Here is a 24,579-nt window from a genome sequence, read left to right on the forward strand (position 1 = left end):
TTGCCCAATGTGAGGTTCCACCTCTCTGATAGTCCTCTCTGCCTCATCAGTTGGAGGCGAGGGAAGAAGAATATGAGTCTATCTAATTTTGTGCATGAAATTAAGGTGTTTATGTTAGGAAGTTCATATTTCTAGACTTCATTTATCCTCAAAATAAAAAAGATTAACAGTTAGGTGATCCAGAGTGGGACCCTAAGGCACTCAGATGTGTCTTCTGGAAGAGTCTGCTCATCACATTCTCTGTCAGCTGGGCACAAAGATAGAGCTGCTGGGCCTCTTAAGCCAGATGCCTAACACAGACTGTGAGAATACCTTCAGTGTCTGGGCTGCTTTGAATTTGGAAGCCAATTTGTATGCTTTATGGGTTATCTCAAGGTTTTTGGTTTGTTTGGTTTTTGTTCCAAGAGCATGATGACTCATATTTTGCATTAAAGTTTGATTTAGGAATAATTTAGTATAAATTATATTTTCTTGTATCTGCATATTCTACAGACTTACAGACATTATAGACAGTTGTTCCCTATGTTTGCATTTGCTTTGTCAAAACAAAGAACTGGTATGTTCAAGAGAAGGGAAAAAGAAAAGGAAGAAACATACAGTAGAAGAAAAATATATTTAAGTGACACAAAAGTTATTGAACAAGTTATTAACTCCAGTTCTTTGTTAGTGCAACGTTTTTTACATAAAAATATGAAATCAAGAAAAGAATCAATACCTCATGATTTTTAAATACATTTTGTCACTTATTTTTTTCCTTCTCTGCTTCTTTTCCTGGAGAGCTATATGTTTTTAGTGTTTTGTTAGAGATTCTCAGAAGCGATTGGGAACCCTGTTTTCAAGTTCTGCCACCAGTCAGTTGGCTGATTTTTCTCTTGTGGATGATCTTTCTGAATAACAATGATTTTTTTAAGGCAGATCCATCTTGCATCTGAAACGACTACCATCTCTATGTCAGTCTGGAAGTCTAAAAGAAACTTTGAACAATTTGACTGTGCAGTTACATAGTTTGATGTGAGCACAACAGAACCAAGCAGTAGCTGAGTAGCTATCTGTGCTGGTCACTTTCAAATGGCAGATGTAAGTGCCTGGAATGACAACAGGGCACCTTAATCTTTTTCTGAATCTAGCTCTTTGAGTTGGTTTTGTGAATCTAGCTTTTCATCGTTAGTTATTTCAACTTGAAACACTGGGGTTATTATTTGCAGAAGTACTGAATATTCAAGTCTGTAGCTAAGGTTAACAGAGAATCTATTAAAAAAAAAAAAAGTTACATAGAATTTGAATTACTCTGGAAAAAAAAGAGTATTTACCTTGACAGTACCTTGGCAATAAAAAAGTTACCACTTCTAGTTTAATCTCAATATGCCTTCGTACATTGAGTAGACAGTAAATAAAAAATAATGCCTGGAGTCACACATAGACTGAAGAAGATAAAAGGAAATGTTCAGCTGTTTCTGGGGTGAGATAAAGGGCCAATGGGGAAAAAAAAAAAAGCACACAATTATGTAGGTAACTATTTTATCATATGCAAATATATGAGGAGGAAAACTGATGTTGCCTGGGCAACTTTAATTTTGGCATGTCTTAACTTCTAAATGGCAGCTTTCCAATCTGAAGCACAGTTAAACATAACTAAACATACTAGTTATGAGGAATCTGCTCATCTGTGTATATACGAGCATCATGTTGAAGCTTATGTCACTAATTTGTTTTCTTAACTGTTTAAGATCAAACACTGAGATTTTAAAAGATACTTTCATTATAGCTGTACTTGCGTATTTTAGAGGATGGATTTCAGGTTGAAGAGAGAATTGAAAATGATTTCCATGTACAGTGATGAGGTGTGGAGTAACAGTATTTCTCCTCTGAAGAAGTGTAGCTGGTAAGGAGATACATAAGCATATGCCAGTTGTGTCCATTCCAGGGAAGAAGGAATGAACATGAGAAAGGTGTACAGATGGCCAAGGCATTTCAGCTCAGGTGAGACTATCATTTATATCAAATTGCGATCTGGAAGACCTGCATCTGTACTGACATCCCATATGAATGCTGTAAGGTCTGAACAGCTTGTTAAGGAAGAGTGACAAATAACCTGTGATGACCTTATTGATACTTGGACTGCAGTTCTGCTTCAGCAGGCTGGGTTATGAACAAAATGGGTTTCTCTAAGCTGTATGCATCCTTGGCCTCAGGAAAACTCACAAAGGGCTGCCTAGCTGACAAACTGATTTATTCCCCAACTTCCTTTCCAGGTTGCTAGTGATTACTGTGACTTTTACGTAAAATCATAAGACTTGGCTTTCTATTTTACATTTTTTAGTAAAGATGTTCTGGATACAAGGTAGAAAAGTTTGGCTTGATTTTTAACACAGAACTTTGTGTTCCACTTTGGTGTATTTTTATTGCTCTGTCCTTAATTATACTTTCATGTCCAAGAACACAGAAATAATTTTCTCAGCACCAGCCTGACCTAGTATTGGACATTACAGTGCATGAAAAAGGAATTCTGTGCCCATGTCACTGTACAGAGCTTCGCTTTAGATACCTGGCAGTATCACGGCTTTCACACTCTAATTCATTGGCATTATGCACCTATACAGTAAGCACTTATTATTTTCATTTGATAGCTGTGGAAACTGAGGCACACAGAAATATGTTGCCAAAACTTCTCTAGAAAGCTGGGGATTAAAACTAGGTCTCCTGAATTCATCTATGAGTCACTATGCAGTCTGTCTAAATAGATGACTGTGCCCTGCATCAGCTGTGTCACGAATGGGTGATTTAGAATGCTTAAGGAATCACCAACAATTTTATCAGCAAAAGTGGTTTTAATATGATGTTGTAAAAGTGTGACTTAAGAAAGTTCGATGGCAAGGTTCACTCTATTAATTATTGCATGGAAGAATCATACAAAGGAAAATTGAGTTACACTCAAGCTAGAATGATTCACAGAGAGACCAGAGATGCAAAGAGTGAGGAAGACCCTCCTGTTGAGTCAGGAGGTTCAGAGTAGACCCTCTTGTTTTCTAAACTCCTGATGGAGCTTAGGTGTGGCCAGGTCCAATCTTAGTCTCAGACTTGGACAATGGTTTATGTCTAATGAAGGAATACAAAGGGTAAGGAAGACCCTCCCATTGAGTCACAAGGTTCAAAAAGGACCCCCTTGCTTTCTGAACTCCTTCCTCAAAGAGGAGTCTGGGTGCAGCTGGATCCAATCCTAGTCCCAGACTTGGTCAAAGGTTTACGTCTAAAGGATTATACATGCAAAGTATATATAATGTTTCATTAGCATCAATTCAGCATGCAATCAAATTTACCAACACAAAAATCAAAGTTACCATACTACAAGGTTATGCGCGGTATCAGTTGCTTACCAAAGATCTGTCATTGGTAAAAGGTCTCTCCACCTCGAGGAGCAACCTTGAGAGGTGTTCCAGCTCAAGGGGAGATCACCACCATGCAGCCATGCTGCCTAGCAGGGGGAGCTCAAATAAGGCTCACTTAGGCTGTCATATTTATAGGATAAAGTGGTTGGCTTGTAGTCAAATTACATGTGATAGAAAAGGTATGCAAGAGACTCCTTGTACCCATAACTTTCTTTGTTCCTTGATGAATGAGTCTTGGAAAAGTCACCCGCTATTCATGTGTCAATCACATGATCAGTGTTCCAAGCTCATGTGCATCGATACTCACTGTGTCACTCTGCTCCTTTGTGGGTTTTCAGAGAAGAGATTGAAACTAGAGGAGTTCATGGCTCAGCTATGGCTCAGGTCCTTACCTCTTCCTGCACCAAACCACCACCAGTCTGGTCAAGGTGTTGAGCACATTCATCACAAGCTGAAGGTCCCAGCTTCTTTGAAGTGCACAATCTCTGTAGGTTTTGAAGAGCAGCTTGTCAGAGAAAATAAAAGGTGCATGTATGACTAAGGATTGAAGGCCAAGGAAGGGAAAAAAAAACGCTTTTCTTTCAGTTAACCCTAGAATAAAAACAGAATATTGAACTGTTATTCCCTGAAAAACTGAATATTGAACTGATATTCTCTTGGAACCCAGAGCTATAAGGCACTTTCTCTAACTGCTAGAAGAGGAGAAGTGCCAGAAGACTGCACAGCCTCTGTTTGTCCCTGTTTTGGTTGCTTATGAGCCTTGTTCACAGTCCATGTAGGGACTATAACAGGTCGTTCTTAAAAAAACCCCAAACAATCATTTTTGGCATCCTTCACAGATTGTTTCCATTCCCAGCTAAGGGATCCTCAGAGAAGTGAAGAGTTACATGCCATTTTTTCCAACCAAAGAACAACTCAATTTAGCTTTTGTTATAAAACACTTTCTCTCATATCTTTGTTTTCCACAGAAGTTACTCATTTGAGTACTGACAAAATATATCACTGCATTGCCTTCTGACTGAGCAAGATCACAGTCTGAGGACTGTGACAGCAAAAAGGGTATTAGCGGGGTTTAATAGATTCCAGTGGGTTTTGGATGAGGACCAGAGAGCTGCTATTTTTAATGTAGTTACCTTAGGCTGGACGTTCTCTGTTTTCTGTCTGTCCATTACATTATGCTGTGATTTTGTTCTGAATAAAGCTATGTGTGTAAGTCACTGAAATTAATGTTTTACTTCCTAAGTAACTTCTTTGACTTATCAGGTAGAAGTTTGTGCTCTTGAGGCTGGAGGTCATCAATTCTATTTATCATGCTGAATGTATAAGGTTGCCTGACAACCTTGCTGTTCAGAGATGGACACAGATCATTACAATGGCAAGGGTAGCACAGTCTTGTTTCAGAATTTTTTACTTCAGGGTAACACATCATATCTAAATGGAAAGGAAAATTAACACTCAGACTACAGTCTGAATTTCTCAGACAGAAGGCAAGGTATAGTCTGACACATGAGTTCCATACATTTTCAAAAAGTTATAAAAATCCTCTTCACCTTTTATTGATTTTGCTGCTCAGCATTTCTATCACATAAACCTTACTGTATAATTTCACTGATCTGACACATCTTCCTTTGGGATTGGGCATAATGCTTTTTTTAGCTTTTAAATATTTTTTTTTAGAGTGATGGAAAGAGGAACACATTTTAAAAAACTGTTGCCATTTTAATGGAAAAAATCACACATCAGCTGGTTCAAACTGAATGCAAAATGTGGCATGTGTGAATGTGCCATTTTACAATGTGCTTATGTGACTTGCTCCAACAATTAATCAATGAAAATTAAACAGTTTGGGAAATAAGTGGCGCATTTTTGAACTTGAAGTTTAGATAGTATTCTCTTGAACCCAAAAGATCCAGGGCACGGTATAGTTTGAAAATCGCTGTCAGAGGATGACACAAGCACTTCCTGGGATGACATCCAATTAGCGGAAACACAGATACAGTCAAATATTTTCCTATTGGTCCAGCTATCTGCTGCATTTGTTTAATAACTTCATCTGTCTGGCCCCTAACAGTACAGTATCTGAATGCCTCCAATTTAATGCCGCAATCTGAATAGATTAAAGAGATTTGGTTTTTGTTCTGTCTAGGGAGAGAGTCCCAAAAGATCCCTTAAAAAGTGCTATCATATGGATGAAAAATTTTATTTACAAAGTCTGAAATACAGAAAAATTTTGCAGTTCCTTCTGAAGTGTGTATGTTTTGTATGAGCGGGCCTTGTTATCTAGGCCCCATCTTCTCTGAATGTTTGTCTCATGCATCAGTCATCCCTTCATTTTTCATCAGGAAAATAGTTGTCATGAAACGGCTTGATCCATGGACACAGATCAGATGCAGATCTTTTTTGAAAAGAGACCTTAGTGTCAAAGAGTGCTCCGGCTTTGATCTAACACTAAACTTGTCTTGGTCAAATTATTGTTTGCCTCAGGAAAGGTGGTAAACTCCTGAATGTAATAAGCAAAAAGAAGTGTTGTAAGTCTTTTAGTATGGGTCCCACATGTTCTACATTGACATTTATTATCCAGAAAAAGTAGAGGTCAGCAGAAACACAGATGGTCTTTTTTGCTTTCACAATTTTCATGACTGCATGAGTAGATGAAACTCTTGGAAACATTGTGTTTCTCACCCTGGTCTCAGGGCCAACCGACGTGAAGGAAGAAATGCAATTTTGCCATAACGGATTCTTAGTACTGTGTTTGTCTCTGGAATTATTTGCATGTTCTCTACTCTTAATAGCTAACCAAATCATCTGCTATGCGGTAGGCTGAAATCTGTCATCTTCTAAAAATAGTGGAAGTGTTTTGACTGAGGCCAACTGGTATGAAAGGCCACTATGGGAAGGTCTTTCATCAACAGTTTAGAAAACAGAAAATGTTATCACGAGGTCGTGTAAGGAAATGGAAGTATTGATCCTGGTAAGTGGCAGAAAATGTGTAATGCAGCATCTACATGCAACAAACCAAATAATACTGGAGCCAATAAAACTGGTGTTGTATCATGTATCAAGCATGCATATAGAAAATGCTACCTCTTTAAAACAAACAAAAGACACTTTAAATAGGCTAAAAATAAACATAAATTGTGCATAAGAATAACTCATTGTCTGCAACCCTGGGGAAGGACAAATGGGATAACAAACTCCACAAAATACAAAAGTGAAGCATTTTGAGGGAATGTTAAGAAAGCACTGAGATATCCAGTACACACATGGCACAACACATTGTAGCCATGTTACTAAGAATTTACAGTTTTGTATGGCTTTACCCAAGCACGCTGAACAGTACTTTTGTGTCACAAAATCAATTTGTCTATGACATATAACAGAGTATAAAAAAATTCGGCCTCAGCCACGCTATTGATGTCCTATTAACAAGAATGTAAGTGAAAAGGAAAAGAAAATACCTTGAATTCTACACTTAGCAGTGTGTCACTGAACTTACAAATGCAGATTAAAAGTGAAGTGATATATTCAAATATCTCATAAAGTCAATACACACATATTGGTTTGGGAAACATTTGAGAAGGCAATAAAGGAGCACAAATTTGGAAAAAGTTAAAGGAAAAACACAAAGATACATGATTGTTTTTTCCTGTAATTCATGAATACATTATAAGTGTCATCCTTTTAGATGATCTCTTAATCCATTATTTCTAATTAAAAAAGAAAAATCAGATCATCATGAAAAAATCATCATCCTGCTTACCAATATTTATTGTACTAAACAACTTGAGATACGTTCTTTAAATACTTGGCCAAAATAAGTTTGAATTTATACACAATTACAGACTGAAATGTCAAGAAAGATCTCTTCATTATCCTGAACATCCTCTTCAGTAACAATGTCAGCAGATTTAATATTCCTTTTGTTGTCTACATTAAGTCCTTTTTTTTTTTTTTTCAGGCAAAGCATCAGTCTGTAATCCATTTCAATGCTAGCAAATGGCACACTGGAACAACATCTTAGCTCGACCACCTCTAGGAACATTTGTGGTACTTTGTGTATCAGAGTATGTTTCCTCTTGGTAATGAGAATACTTTTGAACACATTCATTCGTCTCTCATTTCCTCATAGGATCAGTAAATGCTTTGTTTGGGCATTTATGTAAGGTCTAGTAGGTTTATATCAGATGAATAGAAATAAATCTAACAGTGCTATTTAAAATTATCCTTAAGACTTCATTTTTTAATGATGGGTATCTAAAAATCCCTACTGATATTGAAGCTGCTGATAATATGATTTTCTAGCACATTTTCCAACACTGTCTCATTATGGAATGTGTCCATCTATTGTATCTTGGTTCAAAATAACAATGTTTTAAAGTTATAACATTTTAATAGTAGAATAATCTTTTTGGGGTGTATGTGTGTGTGTGTGTTGCCTGGCACATTCAAATCCTTTTCCATGATGATAAGTGCATTCTTTCATTTCACTGTAATAGCATTGTCCTGGATTTCACCCGTTTGGAAATTATATATTAAAAGGAATGAGGGATTGCATTATTATTTCCTCTGGTAGTTGAGCTAAAACAACAGTGCATTGTGTTTTCTTGAATCACTTAATCTTAAATACACTTTCTAGTCTTCTGAAACAGAAAAAAAAAAGTAATTGAAGAAAGATAAAATATCCAAAGAATTTGAAATTGTACCTCTAATCATCCAAAAGTCTGATTTCCTTTTATGATAAATTGCTGATAACTCTTTCTTTGGTATTAACCACTAGTGCTCCATATAATAACTGCAAATACAGACAAATACAGAGGTAGACTTAATTCTAGAAAGCATATTTTTTTCATACTTCTCCATGGTCACAACCACCAAACTATGATTTTACTGTGCCATGCATACTAGCTGCTTTCCCATGAGTCCATCCACAACCCTCGTACACACACTCTTCAATGAAGTGAAGAAACACGATGTACAAAGTAAGAGGAAAATCTCTGTTACTATCAGAGATACAAGGAAGCAGAACTGGGGAGGACAACATTTGTAGGAGTCCTGGGATTTCAAAATGGAACTCACTCTACCAACTAGTGTGAAGTGAAGTATCACTAGACAGCTGCATTGAGAAAAAGGATCCTGAGCTGCAAACTGTGGGATCAATTCCATACTTAGACATTCATGCCAACTCATGCTTTTGTACCTAGCACTGAAATGGCACAAGTTAACATAAGAACAACTGCATACACATGATGCCCTGTGCCACCCCTTCTAGGCACTGATACTTAACTTCACCTACGAGTCACCCAAAATGCAGATTTTTTTATACAGAAGAAATTTGTATTAGATATACTTTTTACTTAGTGATTGCCTAAGCTGAGAGTAGACCTCTGTGTGCGTGTGTGTACAAAGAATAAGTGTCTTAAGAAATTAATCTTTTGGGGCTTTTTAAACAAATAAGGTGTGATGGTATGATGGATGGTATTACTACTTCATCTTTTCAGTTTGCTGCATGTTACACTCTGTTAGAAAGATGTTTGTGGGCAGCAGAGATGAAAGCTGCCAGTTTGTCTTGGACACTTGTGAAACTGGGAAGAAACACTGAACTGGGAAGAAACTCCTACAGTAGGAAAGGAAGGTTGCTGCATGCCCAGCTACTGGGCAAGGAGAGCTGGGGTAAGGCATTGTCTGGACTTTGGGATGAGGCAGGCAGGGGCTGAGTGTCACAAAAGTACACTAAAACTAACCCAAATGAAGGACAAGCTCAAACAACTTTATTTCACAAAACAGCCAAAATCACACGGCAGAAACCAATGAGAAACAGGGGTAAACGAAAAACAGTCAACAGTCCGTTACCATTTAACACATAACAGGTTTGAGGTGTCAGTCGGGGCATTGTTACTACATGTCAATACACAGAAGAGTGATGATCCAAAGTGTGCACACACACTCACTCACAAGGAGGGGAAACTCTCTCCCTCTCGTGGGTACCCAGAAGATATAATTGCTCACCCAGGGCAGGGCAAGGGCTCACTCAAGGCTATCCAGAAGAAATCACTCACCGAAAGGAGGTGAGGGCACTCAATCCCAGGAAGTTTCCTCAGGCGGTGTCCCAACCCAAGGGGAGAGGTTTCAAACACAGACCTGCTGCTCTGAGAAGACCACTCCAAGGGGGTCCCCAGCTCTGCCCCATTTATACCCTGGTCTGGATCTGAGCTGTGGTCATCATTGGTCAAGACACCTCATTGGCTGTGGGCCCTGTCTGTTGAACGAGGCGCCCTGTTCCTCCTGCTCCCCGTACAGAGGGGTGCATGTGCCTGGTGGCATGGTAGAGCATAAAAGGTGCAAAAATGAGGTCTGGAAAGCCGGTGATCACCATGTTAACAGCCCTGATCTTTGGGGAGGAGGGGGGGCAGAGGGGCGTGCAGAGTGGTACCTGTCATGGTGAGGAAGATGGCAAGCTGGCAGCATGAGGGCAGATGGGAGCCTCCTAACAACAACAGATAGCCAGACTTCCGAAAGGGCAGAAAAGAGATGTCTTTTTCTAAAGGCCCAGAGGGGGCTGAGTGTTGTTTGCTTGTACTTTGGAAACTACAGAAAGGTGCTAGACTGTAAGTGAAAGAAAATGACTGGCTTTGTAAGGACTCGGGGGAAACACTTGTTGACAAAACCTTTTATATTAATCCATCCACTGAGCAAATCCAAGTCTTCCCTACTGTAAAAATTATATAGTTTATACTCTAATAATCAATAGCATTAGGTATTCAGAGGTCTTCTTCCATTTCTGTGGCACAAAACTGGCTAATTCAAGGTCCCATAATGGATAGAAAGATTTCTCTTTCTTTAGCTTGCGTTGAGGAAGAAAGATTGTTCTGGTCGTTTCTAATACCTAAACTACAAGGGCAAAGAAGAAAATTGCAAGGGAAGCTAACTGTTCTCCCTTCATCTTCTGTGTTACTTTACACTGTTACTTCACAGTCCCCTGACCATGCAGCAGCTACAAAATATTTTTCTTGTATTTGTTTTTTTGACAGACACACAAATTCCTCCGGTGCATGTCTAGTGCCTCTGTCAGCAATGGCAGCAGCTGGTGGTCAATATGGGGTTTAAAAGTTGAAAGCCGTACTCCAAAGATTTCTGCTATAATGGTGATGTGGTGTTAACTAATTATCATGAAATGCCCAGACTGCCTCCAAGAACTTGCTTTTTGGATCCTACATGGAAAAGGAATACTTTCTAAGAGCCTGGAAAAAAGAACTCAGGCTTTAAAAATATGAACAAAATTACAAGAATTGGAGTGGCTTAAAAGTAGGCTTTTTACATGAAAAATGTATATCTTGCTTTTTAAAAAACCCTTTTTTTTTAATTTCACCATAGCTAAAAAAAAAAAAAAAGAAAAAAGAGAAATTAAAAACTTTCAAGAAACACTTTTTCCAAATATTATAATTTAATAATCACCCCTGCTCCCCAAAATTTTCCATCAAGTCGCTTGGAAGTAATTTTTCCAGTATATTTAATAAGGACTGATTGTTTTTAACAAGAATTGATCTGGGAAACTACAGGCCTCTCAGCCTGACCTTGGTGCCGAGGAAGGTTACGGAGCAAATCAACCTGAGTGCCACCATGTGGCACGTACGGGACAACCAGGGGATCAGGCCCAGTCAGCATGGGTTTACGAAAGGCAGGTCCTGCTTCACTAACCTGATCTCCTTCTATGACAAGGTGACCCGCTTAGTGGATGAGGGGAAGGCTGTGGATGCTGTCTACCTGCACTTTAGTAAGGCCTTTGACACTGTCTCCCACAGCATTCTCCTGGAGAAACTGACTGCTCACAGCTTGGATAAGTGCACTCTGTGCTGGGCAAAATGGGGCTAGATGGCTGAGCCCAAAGAGTTGTGGTAAATGGAGTTAAATCCAGTTGGTGGCCAGTCACAAGTGGTGTTCCTCAGGGCTCAGTATTGGGGCCAGTCCTGTTTAATATCTATTAATGATCTGGACGAGGGGATCGAGTGCACCCTCAGTAAGTTTGCAGATGACACCAAGTTGGGTGGAAGTGTCGATCTGCTGGAGGGTAGGAAGGCCCTGCAGAGAGATCTGCACAGGCTGGATCGATGGACCGAGGCCAACTGCATGAGGTTCAACAAGGCTAAGTGCCAGGTCCTGCACTTGGGTCACAACAACCCCATGCAACGTTATGGGCTTGGGGAAGAGTGTCTGGAAAGCTGCCTGGCGGAAAAGGACCTGGGGGTGTTGGTCGATAGCTGGCTGAATATGAGGCAGCAGTGTGGCCAGGTGGCCAAGAAGGCTAAGAGCATCCTGGCTTCCATCAGAAATAGCATGGCCAGCAGGACTAGGGAAGTGATCGTCCCCCTGTACTCAGCACTGGTGAGGCCACACCTTGAATACTGTGTTCAGTTTTGGGCCCCTCACTACAAGAAAGACATTGAGGTGCTGGAGTGTGTCCGAAGAAGGGCAACGAAGTTGGTGAAGGGTCTAGAGCACAAGTCTTGTGGAGAGCAGCTGAGGAAACTGGGGTTGTTTACTCTGGAGAGGAGGATGCTGAAGGGAGATCTTATTGCTCTGTACAACGACCTGAAAGAAGGTTGTAGCGAGGTGGGTGTCAGTCTCTTCTCCCAAGTAACACACGATAGGACAAGAAGAGATGGCCTCAAGTTGCACTAGAGCACATTTAGACTGGATATTAGGAAAAATTTCTTCAGTGATAGGGTAGTCAAGCACTAGAGCAGGCTGCCCAGGAAAGTGGTTGAATCTCCATACCTGGAGGTATTCAAAACACATATAGATGCGGTGCTTAGGTTCATGGTTTAGTGGTGGACTTGGCAGTGTTAGGTTAATGGTTGGACTTTATGATCTTAAAGGTCTTTTCCAACCTAAACGATTCTATGATTCTAACTGTTTGGGATGGTGGACTGGGTTGATGTTGGTTGGCTGCCAGACCCTCACCCAATTGCTCTCTGGCTTGGTCTCTTCAAGAGGTCAGGAGAAGAAAAGAGGATGAAAAAGCTTGTGGGTCAAGATAAAGAGAAGGAGATCACTTACCAATTACTGTCACCAGCAAAACAGACTCAACTTGAGGAAAATTAATCTAATTTATAGAATTATAGAATGCTTTGGGTTGGAAGGGACCTTTAAAGGTCATCTAGTCCAACCCCCACTGCAATGGGCAGGGACATCTACGACTAGATCAGGTTACTCAGAGCCCCGTCCAACCTGACTTGGAATATTTCCAAGGATGGGGCATCTACCACCTCTCCGGGCAACTTCTTCCAGTGTTTCGCCACCCTCATTGTAAAAAATTTCTTCCTTCTATTTAGTCTGAATCTACCCTCTTTTAGTTTAAAACCATTACCTCTTGTTCTATCGCAACAGGCCCTACTAAAAAGGCTGTCCCCATCTTTCTTAAAAGCCCCCTTTCAGTACTGAAAGGCTGCCATAAGGTCTCCCCGCAGCCTTCTCTTCTCCAGGCTCAATAACCCCAACTCTCTCAGCCTTTCCTCACAGGAGAGGTGTTCCATCCCTCTGATCATTTCTGTGGCCCTCCTCTGGACTTGCTCCAACAGGTCTCCAACAGGTCCATGTCCTTCCTGTGCTGAGGACTCCAGAGCTGGATGCAGTACTCCAGGTGGGGTCCCACCAGAGCAGAGTAGAGGGGCAGAATCACCTCCCTCAACCTGCTGGCCACGCTTCTTTTGGTGCAGCCCAGGATACGGTGGGCTTTCTGGGCTGTGAGAGCACATTGCCAGCTCATGTGCAGCTTTCCATCCACCAGTGCCCTGAAGTCCTTCTCCTCAGGGCTGCTCTCAATCCCTTCACCCCCCAGCCTGTATTGATACCAGGGGTTGCCCCAGCCCAGGTGCAGGACCTTGCACTTGGCCTTGTTGAACCTCATGAAGTTCACATGGGTCCACTTCTCAAGCTTGTCCAGGTCCCTCTGGATGGCATCCCGTCCCTCAGGCATGTCAACCGCACCACTCAGCTTGTTGTCATCTGCAAACTTGCTGAGGGTGCACTCGATCCTGCTGTCTATGTCGTTGATGAAGGTATTGAACAGTATTCGTCCCAGTACGGACCCCTGAGGGACACCACTTGTTGCTGATCTCCATCTGGACATCGAGCTGTTGACCACTACCCTGTGGATGCAAGCATCCAGCCAGTTTGCTATCCACCGAACAGTCTGCCCGTGAAATCCATATCCCTCTGATTTAGAGAGAAGGATGTTGTGGAGGTCCATGTCACAGGCCTTACAGAAGTCCAGGTAGATGACATCCATAGCTCTTCCCTTGCCCACTGATACAGTCACTCCGTCACAGAAGGCCACTAGGCTGATCAGGCAGGACTTGCCCTTGGTGAAGGCGTGCTGGCTCTCTCAAATCACCTCCCTGTCCTCCATGTGCCTTAGCATAGCTTCTAGGAGGATCTGTTCCATGATCTTCCCAGGCACAGAGGTGAGGCTGACAGGTCGGTAGTTCCCAGGGTCCTCCTTTTTACCCTTTCTAAAAATGGGTGCAATATTTCCCTTTTTCCAGTCCCCAGGGACTTCACCTGACTCCCATGACTTTTCGAATATCATGGAGAGTGGCTCCGCAACGACATCAGCCAATTCCCTCAGGACTCTGGGACGCATCTCATCAGGACCCATAGAGTTATGCATGTTCAGTTTCCTCAGGTGGTCATGAACCTGATCTTCACTTACAGTGGGAGGACCTTTGCACCCCTGATCCCCGTCAAATGGTCCATTGACTCAGGAGGCGTGAGGAGAGAGATTGCCAGTGAAGACGGAGGCAAAGAAGTTGTTGAGTACCTCAGCCTTCTCCTCGTCTGTTTTTACCAGCTTGCCAGTTTTGCTCATTAGAGGGGGTACACTTTCTTTAACCTTTCTTTTCTCGTTGACGTACTTGTAGAAGCCCTTATTATTATTCTTTGCATCCCTCGCCAGGTTCAGCTCCGGCCAAGCCTTGGCCTTCCTGATCCCATCCTTACACAACCGGGCAGTGTCCCTGTACTCTTCCCAAGATACCAGTCCCTGCTTGCACTCTCTGTACAATTGCCAATTAAAATAGAGTTGGATAGTAAGAAACAAAGACAAATTAAACTAACACCTCCCTCTCCACTTTTTGTTTTCTAGGCTCTTCTTCACTCCTTCATTCCCATCTCTTCTACCTCCACCCCACCCGGAGAGACATGGGGATGAGGGATGAGGAATGGGTGTTGCGCTCGTAACAGTTCCTCTCTGTCTCTCCTTCTTCCTCACATTTTCCCCCGGCTGTAGTGTGGGTCCTTCATGGGCCATAGCTCCTCCCAGGAGCCTGCTCTCGCATGGGCTTTCCATGGACTGCAGTTCCTTCAGGGCATAACCACCTGCTCCAGCATGGGGTCCTCCACGGACTGCAGGGGAATCTCCTTCTTCTCTGACCTTGGTGTTCGCAGAGCTGTTTCTCACACTTTTTTTTTTCCTCACTCCTCGCTGCCTGGCAGTGTTTTGCCCTTTCTTAAATGTTTTCACAGAGGCAACACCAACTTAGATGATGGGCTTAGCTGCGTCCGGCACAGGACAGACCTTGGTCTCCTTACAGATGCCACCCCTGTAGCACCCCATTACCAAAATTTTAATTTTGCAAGAGGAAGACCACAAAAAGTTTAAGGCCTCTTTTCAGGCTGCCTGCTTCCTAACTAAGGTGGACACTATGCATCTAATTCTTAAAGACTGATTTACTCTCAAGCAACATCTAATCCCGTGAGTGTTTAAGATAAAATATTTTATTCATTTTGGAGAAATAAGTTTCTTTGGAGACAGCCAAAGATGATCAGAACACACTGGCCTGTTGTTAAAGAAATTAGAGACACAAGTTCTAACACATTGTGGAGTTGCACACAGATAACTCTACCACAGGTCTCTTCGTCTTTCCTCTACTCTTTCTTAGAATATAGAACAACTTGCGTGTAGTTTGATCTTGAACTCCACTAGGATTAGCTTAAAATTAGACGTGTGACTTTTGTAGAAAGTCTCTTAGGTACAGAGTTCTCTCCGAAATTGATGTGTCTATGTTGTAAATCATCTGCAGGCCATGAGAGAAAAGTAAAACCACAGCAAACATATATGATCTTTCCTCAATGTGCTTTCTCTTTTTCAGCTCCATGTTTTTATCTGTTCAGAAACATTCTGCGGATTTATCTTCCAAGTATTTTACTTGTCTTCTCTTGAACTCATTTATGGTTTTGATCTTTAACATCCTTTTGGTGAAAAGCTCCAACTGTTTTCTCCTTGTTGCCCAAAGAACGACCTCCTTTTGTTTGTTTTGAAATTCATGCATAAAATTATCAAACCCTCTTAAAAAAAAGTCTCTCTTTACTAAAAGGCTGTGCCAGAATTTCTCTTGAAAGATGATTAAAAAGTTTTCCAATTTTTATTCTAAATGCATTAATTGCCAATTCATTCCTATTTGTTTTGTGCTAATTATCTGATAGTTAATATGTTTATTCTTTAAGACAGACTCACTATGTCCCTTCTCAGATATCATTTTGCTAGACTAAACAAGCCAAACTTTCTAACATCTGCTCACAAACTTTTTTATTTGTTTAACTATCTATGCTGCACCTTTTCCAGTCTTAATTAATGTTTGTTGGGGATTAAAACAGAGATGGAGAACACAAATAAATCCAGACTGTTGCCTTCTACCTCTGGAGATTCTTTTTTAGGTGTTTCTTTTAACTGTGATAAGCTAGCATGCTCTGTGTAGTGGGTGATGGTACCGATCTTTTATCAGAAGATTTTCCATTAGAGATGTTGAAGAAATTAGACACCGGGTTATCATTTGCCCAGAGATCTGTAAACAGCTTTGGTCTTATAATAAATGAAAGCAAGAGTATAGGCACAATATGGAAGATATAACCCTCAAACAAAAAAACAGTTGTAATTAAAGGCAGACCTCAACCACACCCACTGCATCTTGGTAATCTTTGGAGAAGTTCCAAGTCCAATGCCAGTCCTGAATTTTGTGGCTCGATCCTTGCCAAGACACAGTGAGAACAATGTCATACAGGGCTCAGAAAGTGACCTGGCATCTGAATTCTGCCAGAGATTCCCAGAAGTCTGGGTCTATCAGTGTTATTGGCACCCACAGATGTCTATATGAATGTGTCTGTCTGTGTCTCCATTTCTATTTTAAACTGCTATTTTCCCCCCTGGGGCAATCACCACATTGACGTCAGAACATTGCCCAGCACCTCATTTATGTCTGAGAAGAGAGGGAAACAGTGTTGAGAAGAGAGCTCAATGGAAAGAATAATATTCACTGTGTGTTAAAAGCATTGAGGGAGGAGGAGTAAGTGGAAGAGAAGGGAAATTTTAAGTCAGTGTATTTATATTATCCTAAATACCAAAAAACCTGTTTATTTTGGATATAAATATTGCATTAGTATCTGAAAATACAGTTAGGCAAATTTTATGGAATATCTGAATACCTGATTATACATGAAATAGCTTGAAGATGTTTCTCATTTTTTTCTCCACTTGAGAATTTTCTTATTGCCATTAATGAAAAGTCATGATAAACCTATGATGTCTTTTTCTTTCATTCCATGTGCTTAGAGTAATCACACGTATCTTTGCAGCAGATATTAGATATTTATAGAACTCTATCTTAGTCATAACATCATGTACTTATCTGAAACTGTTGTGAGCTCCAGATGGAGCTAGGCAGTATCTTGTCCAATAAACTCTGGTGTTAATGCACGAATTAAACAATCTATGCTCATGTGTCTTCTTGAGTCAGATAATGACAACATGGAGTTTTACTGTGTGTATATATTTGAATTCAACACTCAATGTGCAACACTTTTTTTTCTTAGTAATGATTTGGCTATTACTGTGGACCAGAACAACTTTTAAGAGATTTTTACTACCTCTGTGACCTAAAGCAATATACGCAAAACACCATGTTACCCAGCATACAAACTGCAGTCTCTTTTACATCTTACCTTCCCCTTTTCTCTCTTACTGAACTTTGTTATCCATTTGCATCCCCATTTCTTGTTCTTTTATTGCATTCATTCTCATTTAACTCTTCTTCTTCCTTCCAAGTGGTGCAGTCCAGTGGGTATGTGAGAATCTTGGCTTTCATTTTTTAACACGGAAGTTCTTGTTCTTAAGATGGTGGATCAGGACCAAATAACTTAACCCCAAAGGAAAGTATATTATTTAGTACTATTTGAAGATTGTTTGGTTTAAAAGCTGGTCTTATAATTTGGAGAGACTGGCTTCATATTTTCTGAAGGCTTGTGGTTGGCAATATTGCATGGAGCTTCTCCAACCTTGGGCATCTGTAGAGAGACTGATGACAAAAGCAGTCTTTGTATTCCTCTGATCTTAGACACTGCTCTCAAATATAGCTGGCTGATATTTTCATGGAAAAACTGAGTTTGGTTAACATTTTCATGTTTTCAACAAAGAAGAAGAGAATCTCTATCCCTACTCATTTTTGCATCCTGCTTTTGCAACTTAAGGACAAAGAGGAAGGATGTCCTGACTTTCCAGCTCTTCGATTAAAACCAAAGCAAACTGCCTGGGTTTCATTTTATTGGTTAAATGTTGGAATAACAAAACAACTTTTAATTTTGTCTGAAATTTTGTGGGAAGTTTGTTTTTCACCAAACTGTAGAATACTTGTCTGGTGTTCCTTAAATCTGTGGACATTGTTATTAACTGTTGGCATTAAAGAGTCCAGACCTCTGATTCTTCACACCACTAACAGCTGACAACCCAAGAAAAAGTAATATACACCTTCTCCCGATAACCCAAAAGGTCCCCTTTGCTGTTCTTTGTGAAGCACGGTGCTTTGCTGAGGGACATTGCCCTCTGCAGCCTGTGCTTGCAAACAGCGATTCGGTGTTGGCCTCACTTTGGGGCCTGGGGTACCAGGAAAGCTTAGCTCTGTTTGGGTTACACTAGATCTATTTAACCTGAAGTGCAGTTTGTTGTTGTTGTGAGGATTTTTTTGGATTTTTTTTTTTTTTTACTTGAGGGTTCATTTTTTTAAAGAAAATGGTACATAATGTGTAACAACATAGCAAAAGTAAATAGACACTAGTTCTGCAGGTAAAAAAAGCAAAAAAAAAAAAACAGAAAAAAAAAAACAACTTATGCCTTCCTGCTTTTCTCATGCAAAGCTACAGTTGTCTGTTAGGTGTCCAAGGAATTCAGGATCAGACTCAGTCATGAGCCCTAAGCCCTGAGACACTGGCTGGTTAGGTAACCTGGCAGCCAACGGTTGGAAACATCCAAACATGTCTCAAACACAACACAAAAGAGGTTGATTTACTGCTTTCCCTGCAGCCAGAGCTCGTTTCCATAGAAATAGCTTTGGGTTGCTTCCTGGTTTCATGAGTTCTTTATATACCCCTGGTACACTGTGTCGCAGCATAAGGGAAAAACATGTGGAGACCTGATTCATCTCTCACTTGTAACAACTTTACACTGGTGCTAATCAAGAAACATGATTAAATTATTCCTGATCTGTAGAGAAGTTCCTCTTAGTGGGCTAATATTGTTTATTTCCCTTTAAAGAGATGCTCTGAAGTTATACTGCTTACAATATATTCAGTAGAAATTAATGTACAATTTTTTACATTAGAAAAACTTTTTTACAGTAAAATTTTTTACATTTTTGCATGTAAAAGTTTTACGCCTTTAATAGTAACTTGGAGCTATGTGATCCTATTATATTCAGAATAATTATGACAGAGGTAATTTTAGAAACAAGAATAAGCAACATTTTTCACTGCATTGTTTTTCTTTTCCCTTTTTACACAAATATGAAAGTTTTATTTCTCATCAAAATGCAACATTTAAAGTTATTTGTAAAGGAAAAACATGTTCATATACTAGCCTGCTGGTTTATTATGCATAAGTAATTATTTAATTCAGAAACTTCAAAACAACCTGCTTGCAATGAGTTACCTAAACCTATAATACTTCACCTCAGGAAAGTTGTCAGAAATGCTAAATACAACAGTCCCCTCTCAAAGAGGCCCTATCAGCTTATAGCAGATGTCACTATCTTATTTATTTCTAAGAAAACTAAGGCTGTAATGACTGAAAAATCAAGTATTATGCTGAAAAACATGTAAAATGATGGCTATAATTTCTTGATACGCAGAATAATAAGATACATACCAAAGTTACACACTTCAGAGAGTCCAGCTCTTATAATTAGTTTCGATGAACTGTGTCCTATGCTAATAACAGTGACTAAAGCCAGCATATAAGATGTTAATGATTTGCAACATTCAATGCCTCCAAATTCAAAATGTCTGAATTTCTTCTTTTGTGTGATTTTGTCATGTTACATACTAAGGTTGTTAAGGACCCACCTGAAAGCACTTACACACACGCCTGTTTCCATACCTGGTTACTAGAGTAAAGCAAGTTCTTCAAATCCTCTTGAAGTCAATAGGACTTGCAGATATACCTAAATAATGAGATGAGTTTGAAAGGACAGCCCTTACTGAGAGCAGAGATGGTTCAAAACTTAATGAAGTCAAGAAGAACATTTCCTTTGGTTTGAATTGGCTTAGGTGATATATGTACAAGAACAAAACAATTGCTTCTTCAACACAGCTCACCTGAAAATAAAAGAAAGCAAGCCAGGTGGCTAGGAACCAATGGGTCAATGGACACAGTGATGTAGTTTTGTTGAAGTTCAACAACAGTTTTCCTTATACACATGGGATATCAGGAAGAAAGCACAAAACTGAAATGAACAATGGTGAGTAAAAAGGCCTTCTATCTTTTCCTCTTATACCTAATAATAGAAGATGCATGACTGCAACCACTTTTCCCAGTTCCATCCTACACTTTTCCAGTATGTTTTTTGCCCTGTTGAATTTATGCTGCAGACTCTAATTGTCTCTAAGCTAAACACTCAGTGTCCATCTTCATTCTCAGTGTAGCTGGCAGATTATTTCAGCACTTTTGATCAAACTCTTCTAAAATTTGGCTTCATGGCCAGTTCCTTCCTCTGCCAGTGGTCTTGTGACTCTATGGACTTCTTCAGTGCATTCTTCACAGAAATTTCCTTATAATCTGCTTTCTGAGGTGGTCTTTTAGTGACAGATTATCATTTAGCGCTATAGAAACCAGGGCCCACCTGTGAGAATTACCATTGGCGTTATATTCAGATGTATTTTTCCCATATTATTCAAACATGGACTGCATTATGGCTGTATTCTGGGTATCTCTCACTTTTTATACTTAATCACGGTGCAGCCTTCATAGCACATACAGATTTAGCTACTGTCTTTGTAGTGATCTATTTAGTTATCCTTTCCAAAGTAAAATCTTGGCCTTTCTGATGTTTCCTCATGGATCAGTTTTTAATTTTTAATTGCACATGTGCTGAAGGCTCCACTAATCAGCATGTTTGGTAAATAAGAAAGCTCATTGAACTTTAGGCTATAAATAAGGGGAGGTCAAACTCATAATTGGTGCAGAGCTGTACAATGAGAAAGTTTCCATCTCCACTCTATGTATTCAATTACTCAAGATGGTGAAAAAGAACAAACCCTCACTATATGACAGCTGTCCTGAATGTGGATATACAGTGCTATTATATACCATTTTAATTTTGTACAACAGCTAGGTGAGAGCAAACATATTACTGCATTTTACATCAAAATGTTATCTTTAAAGTATAAAAAGAATATAATTAGAAAAAAACAGAAAAGAGATTAATTTATAAGCAGAGTTTGGAAGTCTCCATATACAGCCTGTACATAACCTGAGGCACTCCAGGATTACCTGGAGCTTTTTGAAAACATGAGGACAGCGCAAACATTTTGCCTGTGTCAGAAATAACAAGTCAAAGAAAAAAAATCACTGCATCAGAAAACAGGGAGTTGGAAGAGAAATTGTACCGTGCTCTAATAAAAGAAAAATGATAAAAATCCTCCCCTTTCAGATAGTTGAATTCTTGGTGATAATTGTGCTACAATTGGCAAGAATGTTGATGTGCAGCTTTGAAGGAATGTAATAACCTGAAGTTTGGAAATCACAGTAATGAGAAGATTTTTTAATTCCTGTTTTCAGTGATCCTGCCACCATATGGAAGCTGGCTTCAGTCGTGCTATGCTACATGAAGTAAAAGAGTATCAGTATCACAAATAGACTTGGGACTTGATTCCTTATAAGTGAAGTTAATGGGAACAGGAGATGGTCTTTCCTGAATAAGGCCAAATAATTTCAAGTAAAGGATAATGGTAGAAAATTCCTACCCTGTGTTTCTGTCTTTGTATCCACTTACTGTGCCCAGACAGTGGTTTCATGACAATTACTCCCACTTCTCTTTAGTTTTGTGCATTTGTTACTGTACCTTGTGCTGCTTAACATGGCTAGAATGCCACTTGTATCAATGTACTATACAAATCAGTCTGTTGATATGTTTACAGTAAGGATTGATCTGTGAAATGGGATGTGAAACGGTGTTCTACCAAACTATTTGTTAAAATAATCCGACTCTGTCAGATTACTGAATTTAAGACTGTTTGAAAAATGTGGATTTATTCCTTTGTTAAACTACAAAGGCCACATGAATCTTCTCCATCTCCTTTGTACTGGGACAAATTAATTTCCCAGGCAATCATTAGTTGTATCTAAGATTTATTAGGTCTACAATTCATGTCTGATCTTCCAAGCAAGGTGCTTGAGAGACAAATGGCTGTATTTCCAGAGCATCTGGTTGGTGAGACATTCCTGACACTAGGACATTCCTGACTCTGAGGCATTCAGGTGTTTCAATATAAGGGTAGCACTAATGGTGATGGAAGAATAGGCTTTGGGTTTTCATACAAAAATAATATGGGAAAAAGTGGAGATTCTGGCAACCAATTGGACCAAAAAAAGATAAACTTCTCCAATATCTCTGACAACACACAGTATCTTTGAAGTATCTGCAAGTAAATATGTCCTCATGTTTTTCTCTGAAGCAGAATATGTTGAGCAATTATCTATTTCATGCATGTGACTGTTGTTTGCTGTCACTGTTCAGGCAGCAGTTAAGCTGTTGTTTTGTGTTCATAATTTTTTTTAAGCAGAAGTGAATTTTTCAGGTATCTGGTATCTGTCACTGGAAACATTCTGTGTGCATTTTAGGAATCATAGAGATGTAGCCCCAAACTAGCAATTTTCTTGTTTTTGTGATGTCTGTTGGATGTCAACCATATTTTGAGAACAGACTACAGAAAGTTAGTGTGGTTTGGAGAAGAATTTTGAAATGTGGTTGCATTCCACTTTGGGAAAAAAATAGAAGCTTTGATGCCTCGATGAAAGCGACTAGCACCCTTACTCCAAGGCAGTCTGTCTAGTGGGCTGCCCCCAGCAGAGATCACAGAAGCCCTGGTATTTCAAATCCTAGACAGTCTGGCAGACAGGTTTGCCAAGAAAGTAGGAAAACCTGACAGGCAGGTTTTATAAGGCTCCTGTCCGGATTCCTTTATTTGAATTTTATCACAGTCTCTTTCCACGAAACTTTATCATTTTGATTAACTGGGAATTTCTGAGTAAATACAAATTCATTCAAGTGTATTTTTCAGCTAATGGAATTCATAGTTTATTCCTATTGTTCATACTCACTATAACATCATGATTTCAGTAAAATTCTGGTCTCATGAATACTTGAACAAAGAGAAAATTGAGGAGATGTTCCAAAAAACGTAAAAGTTGTGCTGAACTTTAAGAAGCATTTTCCTATAAATGTGGAATGAAAATATTTGGGTACTGTTTTGATAGAAAGATAGCTACTCCCAGTGCCTTAATATAGGACCAAATCTTGTCTTTGTGGTTATAAGAGTACCTGGAAGGTCAAATTTCACTGTAGGATGAAGTTTCATTTTGTGAAGTGTTCTGTGAAGGAGGTTACTGTCTGGGCTTGGAAAACACTGTTTGAAAATAAACAAACCAAATAGTAGAGAATAAAGCTATTTTATGGTAGTAGCTTCTGCTTTCTGCAGTCTTTGGGGAATACTTAGCAAGAAGGGAAAAATAAGTACGAAAAGCAAGACTGAGCATGACTGAGGAAAGAAAAATGTTGATATGCTAACTGTACTGCAGTGAGCTTCTCAGACAGGGATTAAATCATTCTGCTGTTTGTTGCCACCAATAGCAGCAGCAGTAACCAAGTAATACTGAGAGAAATGACAGAGATTCTTCTTTACATTTCCCCAGAGAGTGCATCCTCTTTGGGAACCCTCAGTTTTGAGAACTGGTTTAATTGCAGTCATTTTTAGCCTGCACAGCTATTGCATGAGCATAAGCAATGTGTAAAATGACTGGGATTAATTTCTATTCTTTGTGTAACAGTGAATCCTGATGTATATTTATTTTGTTTTTAGAAGGAAAATAAGCCAAGTGGTTTGCAAAAGCCCAATGGCAGGTGGTGGTTTTATTGCCATCTACTGCACATAATGGTAATAATCTATATTGATTGTCTAACATGGAAATATTGTTATGTCCTGTTAAAATGCAATAAATATCATGTTTTACAGACAAGTTAAAAAATTGCTTGGGAATATAATCATTATGTGCATATGCCAAAGCAAAGTAGGGAAAAGGGAAAGGAGAGACAATTTAGTTTTCAGGCAGTTCAGATAGATGATCTGCCAAGAAGTTAGAATACTTAATTCACATAGAAATGTGTGCACATCCAAAGGCTTTGGAGATGCAGAAGACACCTCATAAACATCTGCACTTATCCTGCTTGGAGCACAGAGTTTCCAAGTTCTGGAGGAGACTTCCTTATGTGCTGGAGGGAAGGTCGCCATAGTGTCTTGGAAGAAGGAGGCTGTTAAAGTTGACTGTTTCACAGTCTCTCTGGAAGAGTGAGATTAGCAGCAAGAAACCCATGCATGAAAATTAATACATAAATAAAGAGCCCAGTTTGCATTAGAAGGGTGAGTACTTTTAGAACATTATTAAACAGAAATCCTTCCTCACTGATTAGCAGCATTTTCAGTGAAATTAGCTGTGTAGAAGCCAGTATCAATGGCAGGAACTGTGTCAGGTATAAGCTCACTGGAAGCTGCTTCTGCTTCTGACATTTCTTGAAGGTTGAGTGGGTGCATGTATTTCAGTGTTGAGGAATTTTTTCTTATTTCTGCATGTTTTTAATTAGGGTAACATTTGACTGGA

This window comes from Nipponia nippon, unplaced genomic scaffold (assembly GCF_047370975.1).
Source record: "Nipponia nippon isolate SJK-2023a ecotype South Korea unplaced genomic scaffold, ASM4737097v1 scaffold_1, whole genome shotgun sequence".
NCBI classification, from domain to species: domain Eukaryota; kingdom Metazoa; phylum Chordata; class Aves; order Pelecaniformes; family Threskiornithidae; genus Nipponia; species Nipponia nippon.